Source organism: Hemitrygon akajei, unplaced genomic scaffold (genome assembly GCF_048418815.1).
Source record: "Hemitrygon akajei unplaced genomic scaffold, sHemAka1.3 Scf000069, whole genome shotgun sequence".
Classification (NCBI taxonomy): Eukaryota; Metazoa; Chordata; class Chondrichthyes; order Myliobatiformes; family Dasyatidae; genus Hemitrygon; species Hemitrygon akajei.
This window is the reverse complement of record NW_027331955.1, coordinates 2,643,288-2,659,144: the sequence shown is the minus strand read 5'-3', so window position 1 is coordinate 2,659,144 and position 15,857 is coordinate 2,643,288. Positions and strand designations below refer to the sequence as shown.

At 43.3% G+C, this 15,857-nt stretch overlaps 1 protein-coding gene across 1 annotated transcript in view; it reads right to left on the bottom strand.

Annotated features, from left to right (window-relative positions):
- The window catches only part of LOC140722116 (uncharacterized), a 265,387-nt gene extending 260,138 nt beyond the window's left edge, over nucleotides 1-5,249 (bottom strand). Inside the window, exons 1-2 of the mRNA XM_073036910.1 lie at nucleotides 5,106-5,249; nucleotides 2,826-2,998 (exon numbers count right to left, since the gene is read on the bottom strand). The gene's annotated coding sequence lies outside the window, so the exon portion shown is untranslated. The remainder of the gene's footprint in view (nucleotides 1-2,825; nucleotides 2,999-5,105) is intronic.
- Nucleotides 5,250-15,857: the final 10,608 nt, after the last annotated feature.

Here is a 15,857-nt window from a genome sequence, read left to right as displayed (position 1 = left end):
ACGTTTACACAGACTCCCGTTATACATTTGGAATTGTATATGACTACAGGGCTCTCTGGGAACATTGGGATTCCTGACTTCCTCTGGCCACCCCATTAGTAATGCCACCTTTGTAAACAACTTACTCACTGCTCTACAGCTACCTCGAGTTTTGTTCTTCTCAGGGGGACGCCTCTGAGGAGAAGTGAAAACTGAGGTCCCAGATGGGGTGCCAGAAAGACCCCAACATAGGTTTTTGGATCACCCAGTGGGACAGGTTTGTGTTCCTACACAGTTTTTACCAATATTGGTCAATTATATACATAATTGTACACACCTGGGAAAGGAGGGAATAGTTGGTATCCTGTACCCTGCAAACATGGTACAAGTCCCTTGCCAGGTGGAACTTTTTGTGTCTACAAGTTGATTTTATTGAATTGCCTAGAGCACATTGCTATAGATACTGCTTAGTTATTATAGATGTGTTTAGTAGATGGGTTGAAGCTGTTCCAACTACCAATAATACTGTTATGACTGTTGTGAGGGTATTATTACGGGAAATACTTCCCAGGTACGGCCTGCCAGAGATGCTGAGCTCTGACAATGACCCACACTTTGTGATGAAGGTAAACAAAGGCGTATGTAACGAACTAGCTATCCAGCAACAATTCCACTGTGTACACCACCCACGGGCCGCTGGCAGAGTGGAGAGAGCCAATGGCATTCTGAAGAGTAAACTGGCCAGACCAGCAGCGGAGACTGGACTCACTTGGTTGAAGGTCCTTCCGTTACCCAGTTCCACATGAGGGTTACCCCACAGGGGAAAACAGGGTTGTCACCAGCTGAAATCATTTATGGATGGCCCATGAAAACACCCTGGGGACTAAGACCTTGTGTATCATTGCTCCCAGAAAGTCTACCAGCAAAATTGGATATTCATACGCGAGGGGAAGACATGGGGAAATATATATGCCAACTAACCAAGATTTTCCAAGCATACATTCACAGGTATGACAGGCTTACAAGGAAGAGAACTACTCCGCACCATGGAACGTGGGACTTTTTTTTCCTGATGAAGAACTGGGATTAAGGGAATCTTGGACCTCGGAGGAGAGGACCATATCAGGTGTTACCGACCACTCCCACAGCTGTGAAACTGAAGGGGCAATCTTGGTGGATACATCATTAGGCGCCAAACATGTTACTGAAGGAACTGTGTAGAAGGTCTCTCTCGGACTAACGGGAATGTATTGGTTGTTAGTGGTGTTCATGTTTATGTCTTTGAGAGGGCTCACCCCAGCGTCCGGGGGCCCCCAAGTTAACACATTTCCGTCTTTCTGTCATACCTATGCCAAACAGGTAGAACTAGGGTCCTGCTGGGTTTGTGCTGAAATTCCACAGCATGGTAAAACTATGGTTCCAATGTCAGTAATCCTGCTCAACCAGAGTGAGGAACTCTCAGCCTGGGCTTTCTCAAATAACATCCGGGGAAGTGAGATGAGGACCTGTGGTCCAGTCAGAGATGACTGTGGCTGTCAGTGTTTTGAGGGATGGTGTCTCAGGCCCCCATCAAATGGAACTTCCAATACTGGGAAACATGCATCCTGGCCATACCTGCAGGTGCCCAGCAGCCAAGAGGAACAACTGAGACTGATTGATTTTGGATGATTACTTTTCTCTCCTATGGAGTAGCCAGGAATTCACGAGAGATAATCAATTTGGATACAGCACTTGAGGAGCTGGCCACAATACTGCAGGGGCCCTGACAGAAACATCCACTGAAATGATTGCAAACTGGCAAACAGTCACACAGAATCATACAGCTTTAAAGTTTATCCCAGCTGAGAAATAGGGAACCTGTGCTGTTATTGACACAGAATGCTGCACGTATATCCCTGATGAATCTACTAACATTACACCCCTCTCCGAGCACACTGCAAAGGAGATTGACAGCATCAAGAAAGTAGGGCAGGATTTACACGGGTTCACCGAAGGGTCGAAATGGTGATCTTTGAAGGCCTGTTTGGTAATATGTGGGGCATGATACTGCATTATGTCCTAATAGTTGTACATATCTTTGTTACAATTACTGTTGTATACTGTCTTTACCCACTGATAAGTCAATGCTGTCGTCAGTTGCTTTCTCTGTAAAAAGTTACCGCGTTGTTGATAATGTAATGATCAAAAGGAGGGAAGGATAAAGTCTGTAAAATGGTTAACACTTCGTTAAACAATAGCAGCCTGTTTTTCTGAAAGAAACTGCTGATGATCAACCGATGTGCTGAGCCATATTTCTTCTTGCGGGCAGCTAGCTAGGGTTTCAAGATGCTTATCTCCTTGCGCATTCACATGTAGAGATAGGATAGCTTCAGTCTGTTCTGTGTGTGTAAACCATTATGACTATTTTGTAGTTTGTCTTTAGGGACTCCAGCCTGTCATGTAGTAAATATCTTTGGCTCCAGCCTGTCTTGTGTGGGGGTATCTGGACGGATATATCTGTGGTGTAAGGGGAATTGTTAGTCAGTTAGTGGATTGGGTGGGAACAGTCACAGACTGTTCCTGTTTGAGCGACTAACTGAGTAAGCCCCGGGTGCTTGGAATAAAGAGTTTGTACTGTATGGTCTCAGATTGACTTTATCCAGATTCGACTTCCACAGAATAGGAGTGGTTTTAAAGGGCTGGACTGCTGGAAGCTCATTACCAGACCTGGAGTGATTGCAACTGGGTCTGACAGAGGCATAACTGGTTGTTCTGGGCACATTCAGTCTCACTGCAACTATATCCCACCTTCCCTTACACAGCTATGTAATGTCTAAAAGATCAGTGTTTGAGTAAATGAGACTCACCAAACTTTCTCCTGACTGAATCAATGGAATCTCAGAGTCTCTTGAGGCAGAGCTGTTCTCTCCAGTTAATGCTCTCAGTCCTCAGGCTGGTTCACTTGTTGCTGTTCCCTCGTCTTCAGCCGTGGTTTGCTTCTAGTTGGGGTTTTTCTTCCAATAAACCTCTCACCGCAGGTCTAACTTGAACCAGAGAGATAATGAAGCACAATAACAATAAAAAGGAGAACCAAACATTTCTGGTTAATGTTACTAAGAACAAAACAATATGGGATAAGGAGGAGCCATCACTCAGTCAGCAACAGAATTAAGTGATTTGATCCATCTGGTCTGCCCCACCATTTAACCACAGCTGATTTTCATTCCAACACCATATTCCTGCCTTCCTCCTGTAACCCTGAGCTACTCACCAATCATGAATATGTTAATCTCTGTCATAAATATACCCAAATGGCAGCTTCAACCAACCTCTGTGGCAACAAATTCCACAGATCAGACATCTTCTGGCCAAATTTTTTTCTCCACTCAGTTTTAAAGGGAAGCTTCTTTATTCCGAGACTGTGCTGTCAGATCACAGTCTAATGGAAACATCCGCTCCATGTCCACTGTATCCAGGCTTTTCAGCATTCAGCAGGTTTACTTAACCATACATCCCTCCACCACCCCCACCGTCCCTCTGAACTCCATTGAGCACAGGTCCAAAACAATCAAATGCTCCTCATACATAACGCCGAACATTCCTGAGATTATTCTTGTAAACCTTGTTCACAACAACTGTACTGAACACATTTCTAGGAATAACAAACTAATTGGCACTAGGGTAATTCGCAGGGAAAAGTTGTGGTTACTTTATTGTTCAACTGTCACAGAGTGAGCCATTTCCACTTCCACATTAAAACCGGTACATTTCAGGAAACATAAACCAATCCAGAGTGAATGTAATAAAAAGAAATTGGAATTACCAAACTGCTCAGCATGTAAGGAACAGCAGTGGGGAGAGAAACAATCTTTACAATTCAGGTTAATAACATTTTGGCAGCATGACTTCAAACATTTTCAGTTTTTAGTGCAGATCTCCAGAAGGGCTTGTATTGTGCTGTAGGTTTTCTATGTTTCTGTGAATAAATTAAAAATCGTGCAACAAACAGAAATACTATATATTTTAAATGTGAGGTAGTGTTCAGGGGTTCAATATCCATTTAGCAATCGGACGGCAGAGGGGAAGAAACTGTTCCTGAATCACTGAGTGTGAGCCTTCAGACTTCTGTACCTCCTTACCTGCTGGTAACATTGAGAAAACCACATGCCCTGGGTGCTGGAGGTCCTTGATAATGGACGCTGCCTTTCTGAGACATGGCTTCTAATCCTCTGGTAATCTTATAAACATCCATCCAGTCTCACTCCAGCTGGCACGGCTCCGGAGAAAACAACACAATTTTGTCCAACCTCCCGTTAAAGCTCAGGCCCTCTAATCCAGGCAATATCCTGGTAAACCTTTTCTGCGCCCACTCCAAAGCCCCGATATCCTTCCGAGAATGGGGGCGACCAGAACTGAATGAAACACTCCAGATGTGGTCTAACTAGTTTTATAAATCTGCAACACAACTTCCCGACTTTTGAACTCAATGCTTAAACTGATAAAGACAACCATGCCATTTGCCTTCTTAACCACCCGATCAATCTGTGCAGTCTCTTTCAGGGAGCGATGAACTTGGAGTCTAAGATCCCTCTGATTATCAACACTGTTCAGGGTTTTGCATTTAACAGTGTACTTGACGTAGCAGCATCACAGGCAAGTACATTCAGATAACACACAGAACAGCAATTATACAATTCTCTGTCAGTAACAATACAGAAACATGTTTTACTTCATCCGGCTAATAGGACCAGAACAACACGGGCTGAGCGGCGGCTCATCTCAGACGGTTCGGTGTGTAGGTCTCACAACCCGGACCGACCCCGGCAGATTCTGTGAAGGAAGCGAGGCGAGGCCGCCAGTTCGGGAAAGTTCATCCCCTCCCCCTTCAGGTTTCACCGATCACCTTGTCTTTCTCTCTCTCTTCCCCACCCCCACCTTTTATTCTCCAGTCCTGCCGAAGGGTTTCGGCCGCTAATGTCGACTGTATTCTTCCCCTAGATGCTGCCCGGACTGCTGAGTTCCTCCAGCATTTTGTGCGCGTTGTTCGCATTTCCAGCATCTGCAGATTTTCTCTTGTTTGAGTTCGGGAAAGTTAACTCACTGTTCAACGTCAGACCTCCCCGATCGGGACCGGCTTCAATACTCACCGAAGGGAAATTTGTTGGTGTTGCCCCGCAGAGAATAATCCGTCTCCGGCTCCCCGTTCAAGGGGGCGAGGACCCCCTCCCGATCCCGATCCCGATCCCGAACCCGGACCCACCGCTGACCCACTTCCACAAAGAACGAAAAAATCATCACTGCCTAGCTTGGGCCTGTGAGCATGCGCAATGTGGTTATTTTGCGTCACATGCGGTGGGCGGGGCCACGGAAACAAACCCGCAAATGCTGCCGATCTGCGGTAAAACATGATCACGTTTCGCTGGAGGGTCTCCCATGTGACCGGTGACTGTTCCTCGCCCTTCACATACTGCCCTACCCACCGCCGCATTTCCCACATTATTTCATTATTTCCCTATATCATTTCCATACGTATTTAGATTTTCCGTCCATATCTTCCTCGATCCCTTTCCCTCCAGCCCCAGGTCACAGAGTTCTCAGAGTTATAGTTCTGATTCACTTTCCATCCCGACACACAATTCAGACCCACACAGAAAATGAGCAGGTTTCTTTTAAATCCGTCAACGCACACAAAATGCTGGTGGAACGCAGCAGGTCAGGCAGCATCTATAGGGAGAAGCACTGTCGACGCTTCGGGCCGAGACCCTTCGTCAGTCCTGAAACGTTCCGAAACGTGGACAGCGCTTCTCCCTATAGATGCTGCCTAACCTGCTGCGTTCCACCGGCATTTTGTGTGTGTTGCTTGAATTTCCAGCATCTGCAAATTTCCTCGTGTTTGTCATTTAAATTAGTCTATGTTTATAAACACTCGTTTCTATTCACATTCCTCTGGCCTCACTGGACAGGAACACTGAAACATTAAGTGAGAAACAACAGGAGGAGGCCATTCGGCCCCTTTACCCATCAGCAAGATGGAGGCTACTCTCCCATCTCAGCCACATGCTTTTGCCGATCCTCATTTTCTCGATCCCTTGGGTCGCCACAAATCTGCCAGCCTCTGTTTTATGTGAAGACGATCACCGAGTCATCACCGCCCTCGGTGGTGGGGATTTACAGACATTCACCACCCTCGGCGTGGAGACATTTCCCCTCATCTCAGTCCCGACATTTTCACTGCCATCATATTTGACCTACCAAAATAAACCACCACACTTATCTGGGCTGAACTCCATCTGCCACTTCTCAGCCCTATTCTGCATGCTATCAATGTCCCGCTGTAAACTCTGACAGCCATCCACACTATCCACAAAACATCCAACCTTTGTGTCATCAGCAAACTTACCAACCCATCCCTCCACTTCCTCATCCAGGTCATTTATAAAGAACACAAAGAATAAGGGTCCCAGAACAGATCCCTGAGGCACTCCACTGGTCACCGGCCTCCATGCAGAATATGACCCATCTACAACCACTCTTTGCCTTCAGAGGGCAAGCCAGTTCTGGATCCACAAAGCAATGTCCCCTTGGATCCTATGCCTCCTTACTTTCTCAATAAGCCTTACATGGTTTACCTTATCAAATGCCTTGCTGAAATCCATATACACTACATCTACTGCTCTTTCTTCATCAATGTGTTTAGTCACATCATCAAAAAATTCAATCGGGCTCGTAAGGCACGAACTGTCCTTCACAAAGTCATGCTGACTATTACTAATCACATGATACCTCTCCAAATGTTCATATCCATAGTGACTTATCCAAATTGATGCTTTCCAAAAGCTGCAGCACATCCTCTTTCTTAATATCTCCATGCTCAAGCTTTTCAGTCTGCTGCAAGTCATCAGTACAATCACTAAGATCCTTTTCCATAGTGAATACTGAAGTAAAGTATTCATTAAGTACCTCTGCTATTTCCTCCGGTTCAATACACACATTCCCACTGTCATACTTGATATTTCAGGGTGAAAGGTGAAATATTTTTGGGGAATCTGAAGGGGGATTCTTCACTCAGAGGTTGGTGCGAGTGTGGAATGAGCTGCCAATGGAAGTGGTGGATGTGGGTTCGAGTTAGACACTAAAGAGAAATTTGGGTGAGGACATGGATGGGAAGTGTATGCAGGTTGTTGGCAGTAAAAACAAAAACGGGTCCGTATTGACTAGAAGGGCTGAAAAGCCTGTTCCAGTGCTGCTGGGCTCTGTGACTCTAATAATATTCTGATTTGTAATTTCCACAGTCATGTGCTTTGCTGCTAATTACCGAAACCAGTAATTTACAGAATGGGTGTACAGGCTGCCCAGTGACTGTTCCTGTGATCAAAGTCACTGGAACGTCTCATCATTGAGCAGATAATGTCTTCTCCATTCTCCTTCACTCAGTCCGTCACTCAACACCTTCGATGTTTACAGGAAATCACAGAACTCACAGAGAAGGAAACCGTGACAGAGGATTCCCCGCTTTTCCTCAGACCTGGTGATGGGGAAAGGCTCCCAGTCCCAGAGGGTGATGTGGGAATCAGGAATGAGTTGGCAAAGTTGGACAAAATGCTGAAAGGATTTCTGCAGCTCGATACGGTAAAACAACGCACCGAACTGAAAATAACATTGAAATATTGCTGACGTAACAAAGTACGTCAACAAAGTTCGGCCCATCATGTTGAGCTCAACCAAATAAATTAGCAACCAAATGGCCTCTAAACTGATTCCTTGTGCCTGCACAATGTCCATCTCCCTCCATGTTCTTCACATTTATGTGCCTGTCTCAGCGTCTCTTAAAAGTCTCTAATATATCTGCCTCTACCATCACCCCAGGCATTCCAGACACCCACCAATCTCTGTGTGAATGAACTTGCCTCACATCTTCTTTGAACTTACCCCCTCTCAGATTAACTGATAAAAACAATCATAATAAACATGCGATTGTACTGGAGTGAGTGTCATGGTCCGGTCCGTGAAATCCGCATTCCGGTTTACGGTCCGGTTCATCGATCCTCATTCCGGGATTTTCTGTTTTCCCTGGGTCCAGTAGCTGCCTAAATTGAGGCACCTGATTCTCGTTTTGGGCTGGTTCCATAAATCGTTTCGGAATTCAGCTTCAGGCTGCTGGACTGTTCTCTCCATTCTTCCTGTTCCCGCACTTCTGAATCCCTGGCAGTTAGTTCGGCAGCTTATCTCAACAGTTATGTTAATCCATTTTATAAAAGATACCCCTAATCCATATTTTTCCAATACCTTAAATAAAAAATCCCATTCCAATCTATCAAATGCTTTTTCTGCATCTAAAGCAACTGCCACACTAATTTCCTCCCTCTTTTGAGCCAAATGAATTATACTAAATAACCGAGTTACATTATCTGCCGATTGTCTATTTTTAATAAATCCTATTTGATCCATATGTATTAATTTTGGTAAGTATTTAGATAGTCTGTTAGATAAGATTTTTGCTATTATTTTATAATCAGTGTTTAACAAAGAAATAGGTCTATATGATGTTGGCTTTAAAAGATCTCTGTCTTTTTTTGGCAATACTATTAAAATAGCTGTCGAAAAAGATTCTGGAAGTTTATGAGTTCTTTCCGCTTTATGTATTAACTCCATAAAAGGAGGAATTAATAAATCTTTAAACTTTTTATAAAATTCAGGCGGAAAACCATCTTCTCCTGGAGATTTATTACTTTGAAATGATCCTAGAGCTTCTTCAACCTCTTTTAATGTAAAAGGCATATCTAATCCCTCTGTTCTTCCGTATTTAATTCTGGAAGAGTTATTTGTGATAAAAACCTTTCTATCTTGACATTTTCATTTTGTGATTCTGATTTATACAATTTAGAATAAAAATTCTTGAAAGTTTCATTAATTTCTAAAGGTTTATAAGTAATTTTATTTACTCTTGTTCGAATTGCATTTATCGCTTTAGAAGTCTGGTCTGTTTTTAACTGCCATGGTTCATAATATCTCTAAAGTAGTGACAAATGGTCAAATGTCAACACCATTTCAGTTAACAAGGTCAACTAGGCAAGGTTGTCCATTAACACCTGCTTTATTTGTGTTGGCGATAGAACCATTAGCTGAATTAATTAGAATGGACCCAGATATGTTCTGATATGTTCTGCTTTATTTAAGAAACCCATTGCACTCTTTGCGTAAATTATCCTATAGATTAGAAGAATATGTGAAAATATCAGGTTACAAAATAAATTGGGATAAAAGTGAAATTTTACCTCTTACTAAAGGAGATTATAGTCAATGTCAATTAATAACTCAGTTTAGATGGCCGGCAAATGGTATAAAATATTTAGGTATAAGAGTTGATAATGATATAAAGAACTTATACAAATTAAAGTACTTAGCATTATTGAAAAGAATTCAAGAAGATCTTGATAAATGGATGATATTACCAATAACATTAGTAGGTAGAGTAAATACCGTAAAAATGAATATATTCCCTAGACTACAATACTTATTTCAATCACTACCAATACAATTACCCCAGAAGTTTTTTTTCAAGAGTTAAATAAATATGCGAGGAAGTTTCTTTGGAAAGGTAAGATGTCAAGAATATCGTTGGAAAAATTGACATGGAAATTTGATCTAGGAGGGTTACAACTTCCAAATTTTAAGAATTATTATAAAGCAAGTCACCTTAGATTTACTGCATCTTTTTTTGAGAAAGATAGACCGGCATGGATTAGAATAGAACTAAATAAAATAGGAGAAACTACACCAGAAGATTTTATATATAAATGGGAATCTAAATGGATACGGGAAAAGAAAGAATCTCCTATATTAAAACATTTGATTGACTTATGGAATAAGATAAATGTTGATGATGAGACAAAGAAATCTTTATTAGCAAAGAGATCTTTAATTCAAAATAGACTTATTCCTTTTACAATCGATAATCAACTTTTATATAATTGGTTTTAAAAAGGGATTAGATATATAGGAGATTGTTTTGAAGTAGGTATATTAATGTCATTTGATCCATTAAATAATAAATATAAAGTATCAAACAACTCTCTTTTTTAAATTTCCAATTATGGGCTTATTTAAGAGAAAAATTGGGTCAAACAATGTTATTGCCGAAATCTAATAAAATAGAAACTTTAATTCAAAAAGATGAAACTAAAAATTGTATTTCTTGTATGTATAGCTTGATTCAAAAACAGGCATTTAAACAAGGAGTCCATAAGTCAAGACAAAAATGGGAAAGTGACTTGAATATTAAAATTGCAGAAACAAATTGGTCAAGACTATGTTTTGATAGTATGACAAATACAATAAATGTCCGGTTAAGATTAGTGCAATATAATTTTTTACATCAATTATATATTACACCACAAAAAATAAATAAATTAAATCCAAATTTATCTGATCAGTGCTTCCGATGTAACCAAGAAATTGGTACTTTTTTACATTCTACTTGGTCTTGTTCTAAAGTTCAACCTTTTTGGACAAATTTAAGAGTTTTATTGGAACAAATTATTGGAACACAACTTCCACATAATCCAATATTATTTTTATTAGGCGATATTGAAGGGATAAAATCGAAACCCAAATTGAATAAATATCAGAAAGAATTTATAAAAATAGCACTGGCAGTAGCCAAAAAAGGCTATTGCATTTACTTGGAAATCGGATGCATACTTAAGTATAGATCGTTGGAAGAATGAAATTTCCAGCGGTATTCCACTTGAAAAAAATACTTATAATCTAAGAGATAAATATGAAACATTTTTGAAAATTTGGCACCCTTATTTACAAAAGGCAGGATTGATTATATAGGTGCTCTGAAGATAAAATAATTGGTTATTTGGGGAAATAAATAAATATATATGCTAAAGTTATTACGAACTCTGTGGAGCATGTGGGGATCTTCCGATATCCAGGCACTCTTTCTTTCTTTCTTTCTTTCTTTCTTTCTTTCTTTCTTTCTTTCTTTCTTTCTTTCTTTCTTTCTTTCTTTTACTATAGGGATGTTAGGGGGAGGTGCTAAGGGGAGGAGGAAGGGTATTTTTTTCTTCTTTCTGTAATTATCTGAAAACTCAATAAAAAAAGTTTTTTAAAAAACAGTTATTTTGGCACTAACCTTCGTCAGTTTCCTTCGCCTGCTACCTTGCCTGTAACCTCGCCAGCGTCCTTGCCTGTATCGCCGTCAAGTTCAACCGCCGGAGTGAGACTGGAGCCTCGCCATGCCAAGATATGGAGGTATCTATTGCTGAGTTTGAATCTATCTCTTTGTGTCCCTGTGTTTAGTGTCCGTCAAGGAAAGAGTCCTGGCCTTAGGAGGGTCCTGACTCTGTGTAGATCCCCGGCCCTAAGTCCTGTTCCCAAGGAGGGGTCCTGGTTCTGTGTTCTGTGTAGAACGCCGGCTCTCAGACCTGTTCCCAAGGAGGGGTCCCGGCTCTGTGACCCTGTACTCCAACACCAAGGCTCTGTGTTCCAAGATCAAGTCAGGGCGCCGTGTTCCAGCACCGTCCAAGTCCGAGCTTCGTGTCCTCATCCAGTTCTGGTGCCTCACTGAGCCCAGGAGTACCTCGCCCAGCCTGGTGCTGGGGATTCTTCGTCCAGCCCTAGCCACGTCCAAGATCCTGGTCTAGTCCAAGCCACGTCCCTGTGTTCCCAGTGCTATCTTGTGTCTAGTCTGTTCCTAGTCCCGAATCCTCGACTGGATCCAGGTTCCGAGCCCGAGTCAAGACCCATGTTCCGGATCCCTGTCCAGTCTCTGGCTCGGAGTCCTAGTCCAGACATCTAGTTCCAAGTTCCTCATCCAGGTCCTGTTTTCACAGTCTAAGTCCTAGACCAGGCTCGGTCTGCTTGTCTCGTCCACGGCCTGTATCCATGTCCAGCGTCCTTTCCTCCTGACTTCCGTTGCATTCTGGATAATCTTAGCCCTGCTCCCAGTACTTCAGTGTCTGTGTCTTGCATTTGAATCCACTACCAGCGCCCCCCTCCACCGCCGCTGGCAACATACATAAGCTAGCCCGTGGCGTTCCTAACTGTGATTTCCTCAATATTACGAACATTACCGAGAATCTGGAATCTGCAGCGTTCGCGGTTACAGAGCTACTGACTTGTTAAGTGATCTTTATATGAGGGTGGAGGTAGAGGTAGAACGCTACCTCCCTCCATTGCTGAGGAATGGGAGGAGAGTGAGGTGTTGAGAAAGTTGTGTGTGGAAAGTGGAGAGCGGGTAGCTGCAGATGAAAGTGAGTGTGTGGAGAGATGGTGGGGAAAAGAGAGGAGGCGAAAGAGAGACCATAAGACATGGGAGTAGAATGAGGCCATCTGGCCTATCGAGTCTGCTCCGCTATTTAATCAAAACTAAACCTTTTCCCCTCCTCCTCAATCGCAGTTCCCGCTCTTCTCCCCGTAATGTTCATTGTCATGTCTAATCAAGAGCTTGACAATCTCTGCCTTAAACATACCCAACGATCTGACCACCATCGCTGCATGTGTCAACGAATTCCACACATTCAACATACTTTGGCTCGGGAAATTTTTCCGGTTCTGTTTTGAAAGGGCGCCCCTCTATCACGAGGCTGTGCTCTCTTGTCCTAGACTGTCCCACGATGGAACACATCTTTTCCACACCCACTCTGTCCGGACCTTTCGAAAGGGTTCAATGATATTCCCCTCATCCTGCTGAATTCCAGCGAGTACAGATCCAGAGCCATGTAACGCTCCTCGTGTGATAACCCTTTCATTCCTGGAATCATCCTTGTGAACCTCCTCTGGACACTCTCCAATGGCAGCAGATCTTTTCTAAGATGACGGGCTCGAAGCTGTTCAAAATACTCAAGGTGATGCCTCACCAGTGCCTTATAAGGCCTCAGCATCTGATCCTTGCTCTTGTATGCTAGACCTCTTGAAATGAAAGCTAACATGGCATTTGCCTTCCTCACCACCGACTGAGCCTGCAAGATGACCTTCATGGTGTTCTGCACAAGGACTCCCATCTCCCCCTGCATCTTAGATTCCTGGAATTTCTCCCAGTTTAGAAAATAGTCCGCACATTTGTTTCTGCTACCAAATTGCATGACCCTGCATTTTCCCACATTGAACTTCATTTGCCACTTTCTTCCCCATTCTCCTAATCTTAGTCGTTCTTCATCCTACCTGTTTCCTCAACACTATTGCTCCTTCATCAACCTTCGCATCATCTGAAAACTTGGCAACAAAACAATCTATTTCATTATCTAACTCATTTATATAAAGCATAAAAAGAAGCGGTCCCATTACTGACCCCTGTGGAACTAGTGACTGGCAAACAACCAGAAAAGGGTCCTTTTTATTTTAACTCCCTGCGTCCTGCCAATCAGCCAATGCTCTAACCACTTTAGTGAATTTCCTGTAATACCATGGACTCTTAACTTGGTAAGCAGTTCATGTGTGTGCACCTGGTCAAAGGACTTCTGGAGTTCCAAATGTACAACATCCAATTCATCACCTTTATCTAATCTACTTGTAATCTCCTTCATGAATTCCAAAAGAGTCGTCAGGCAGGATTTTCCCTGAAAGAAACCATGCTGACTTTGTATTATCTTGTCCTGTGTCACCAGATACTGCATCATCTCAATCTTAACAATTGATTCTAACATCTTCCCAACAACTGAGGTCAGGCTAACTGGTCTATAGTTGCCTTTCTGCTGCCTTCCTCCTTTCTTAAAGAGTGGAGTGGCATCTGCAGTTTTCCAGTCCTCCGACACCATGCTGGAGTCTAATGATTATCGCAAGATAATTTCTAATGCCAGCAGAATCTCTAACGCTACCTCTTTCAGCACCACAGGGTGCAGTTCTTCTGGTCACGGTGACTTGTGTACCTTTAGGTCTTTCAGTATTTTGAGCACCTTCTCTCTTGTAATAGTAACTGCACCCACTTCTCTTCCTTCACACACCACAACATCAGGCGTGTTGTTAGTGTCTTCCACAGTGAAGACTGATGCAAAATACTCAATTAGTTTCATCAGCCATCTCATTGTACCCGGTTATAATTTCTCCTGCCTCGTTTTCTAGCGGTCCTTGATCCACTCCAATTTCTCTTTTATTTTTAATATACACTTGGGGAAAAACTTCTATATTCCACGTTGATATTATTTCTCAGCTTGCTTTCATATTTCATCTTTTTCCCTTCTGATGATTTTAGTTGCTCGCACTCGTGTTGCGATCACATTTTCCAAAGGTTCTTCTACTTTAAGCTCCCTAATCGCCTCCCGTTCATTGTATAGCACCCAATCCAGAACAGCTGATTCCGCAGTAGGCTCAACGACAAACTGCTCTGAAAGGCTATCCCTCGGGCATTCAACAAACTCACTCCCTTGACATCCATTACTAACTTGATTTTCCCAGTTGACCTTCATGTTAACATGTCCCATGACTACCATAACATTGCCCTTTTGACTCGCCTTTTCTATTACCTGTTGTAACCTGTGGTCCACCTCCCAGCCACTGTTAGAGGCCTCTATATAACTGTCATCAGCGTCTTTTTACACTTGCTGTTTCTTAACTCAATCCACAAGGATTCAACATCTTCCGGTCCTATGTAACATCACCCTACCTTTACCAGTAGAGCCGCACTACCCACTCTGCCTGCCTTCTTATCCCTCTTGTATAAAATGTAACCTTGGGCATTCAGCTCCCAACTGCAATCATCCTTCAGCCACAATTCAGTGATGGCCGCATCATCACACCTGGCAATGTATGATGTTGAGAGTGGACAGTCACGGGGGATATAGAGAGGGGGATTTAGAGATGGTTGGAGCAAGGGGAGAGAGCTGGAGAGTGAGGAGAGCGAGGTAGAGAGAAAGGGATAGAGGGCTCAAAGAAAGGGAGTGGGAGGGTTTTTTTTACGGAGACTGGGATGGAAAGGTGGAATTGGTGGGGGGGGGGAGGCGGCGTGGTGGGCTACAGAAAGGGGTGAGGAAGGATGGGTGTGCAGGATACCGAGGTGGTGGGGGTGAGCTATAGGGGTGGCGAGGAAGGTGAGGTGAGTGAAAATCGCGTCAAGAGAAAGGAAAGGGGGAGACGAGTTTGCAGCGTAAATGAGTGAATGAGTGCAGTGTGGAGGGTGGCGAGGAGAGTGGAGCGATTTGGATGGGAAGAGGGAGAGGCTGGAAGAAGAGTCCACTGTGAAGGGGAGCGGCAGTGAGGAGACATGGATGAGTGAGAGGTGGTGCGTCTGGTCAGAATGATTAGACTAACCAGTTATTTATCCACAGTGGCGAATATGTTAGTCATGGTTGAGATTGTGGCCCTCGTCTCGGAATCCCACAGCGAAACTTTTACCGCACATGGCCCCGGTTCTGCGACCCGACGCTGGGGTGGGGTAGGGGGCGTTGTGGGGTGAGGCGGGGGTTGGGGGTATTGCGATTTCCACGCACTGCTCCCGATCTCTGTGTCGAACTGTAAATCCGTCAGATCATGCCCTCCCATCCATGTACTTAACCAAGTTTCTGTATGTACACCAAGTGAGTGTATATTGGACAGCGAAGGAGGCCAACATATCTTGCAGAGGGATTTGGATCAGCTGGATAAATAGCAAATGGACCTTCGGTAGGAACCAGGAGGCTAGGGTTTACAGATTAAAAGTAGGACACTGATGATGTGTACAACAATGGGTTCGGGGAATACAAGGTCACAATGCGTTGGAAATGGCGTCCTATGTGGATAGGGTCGTAAGGAAATGTTTTGACGCATTGGACTTCATGTACTGGGTGCAGGAGATGGGATGTTATGTTGAAGTTGGTGAGGCCTAATGTAGAGTGTTGTCTGCAGTTTTGGTCACTTAACTGCATGAAATATGTAAATAGGTTTGTAAGAATACTTTGAGAATTTACACGGATAAT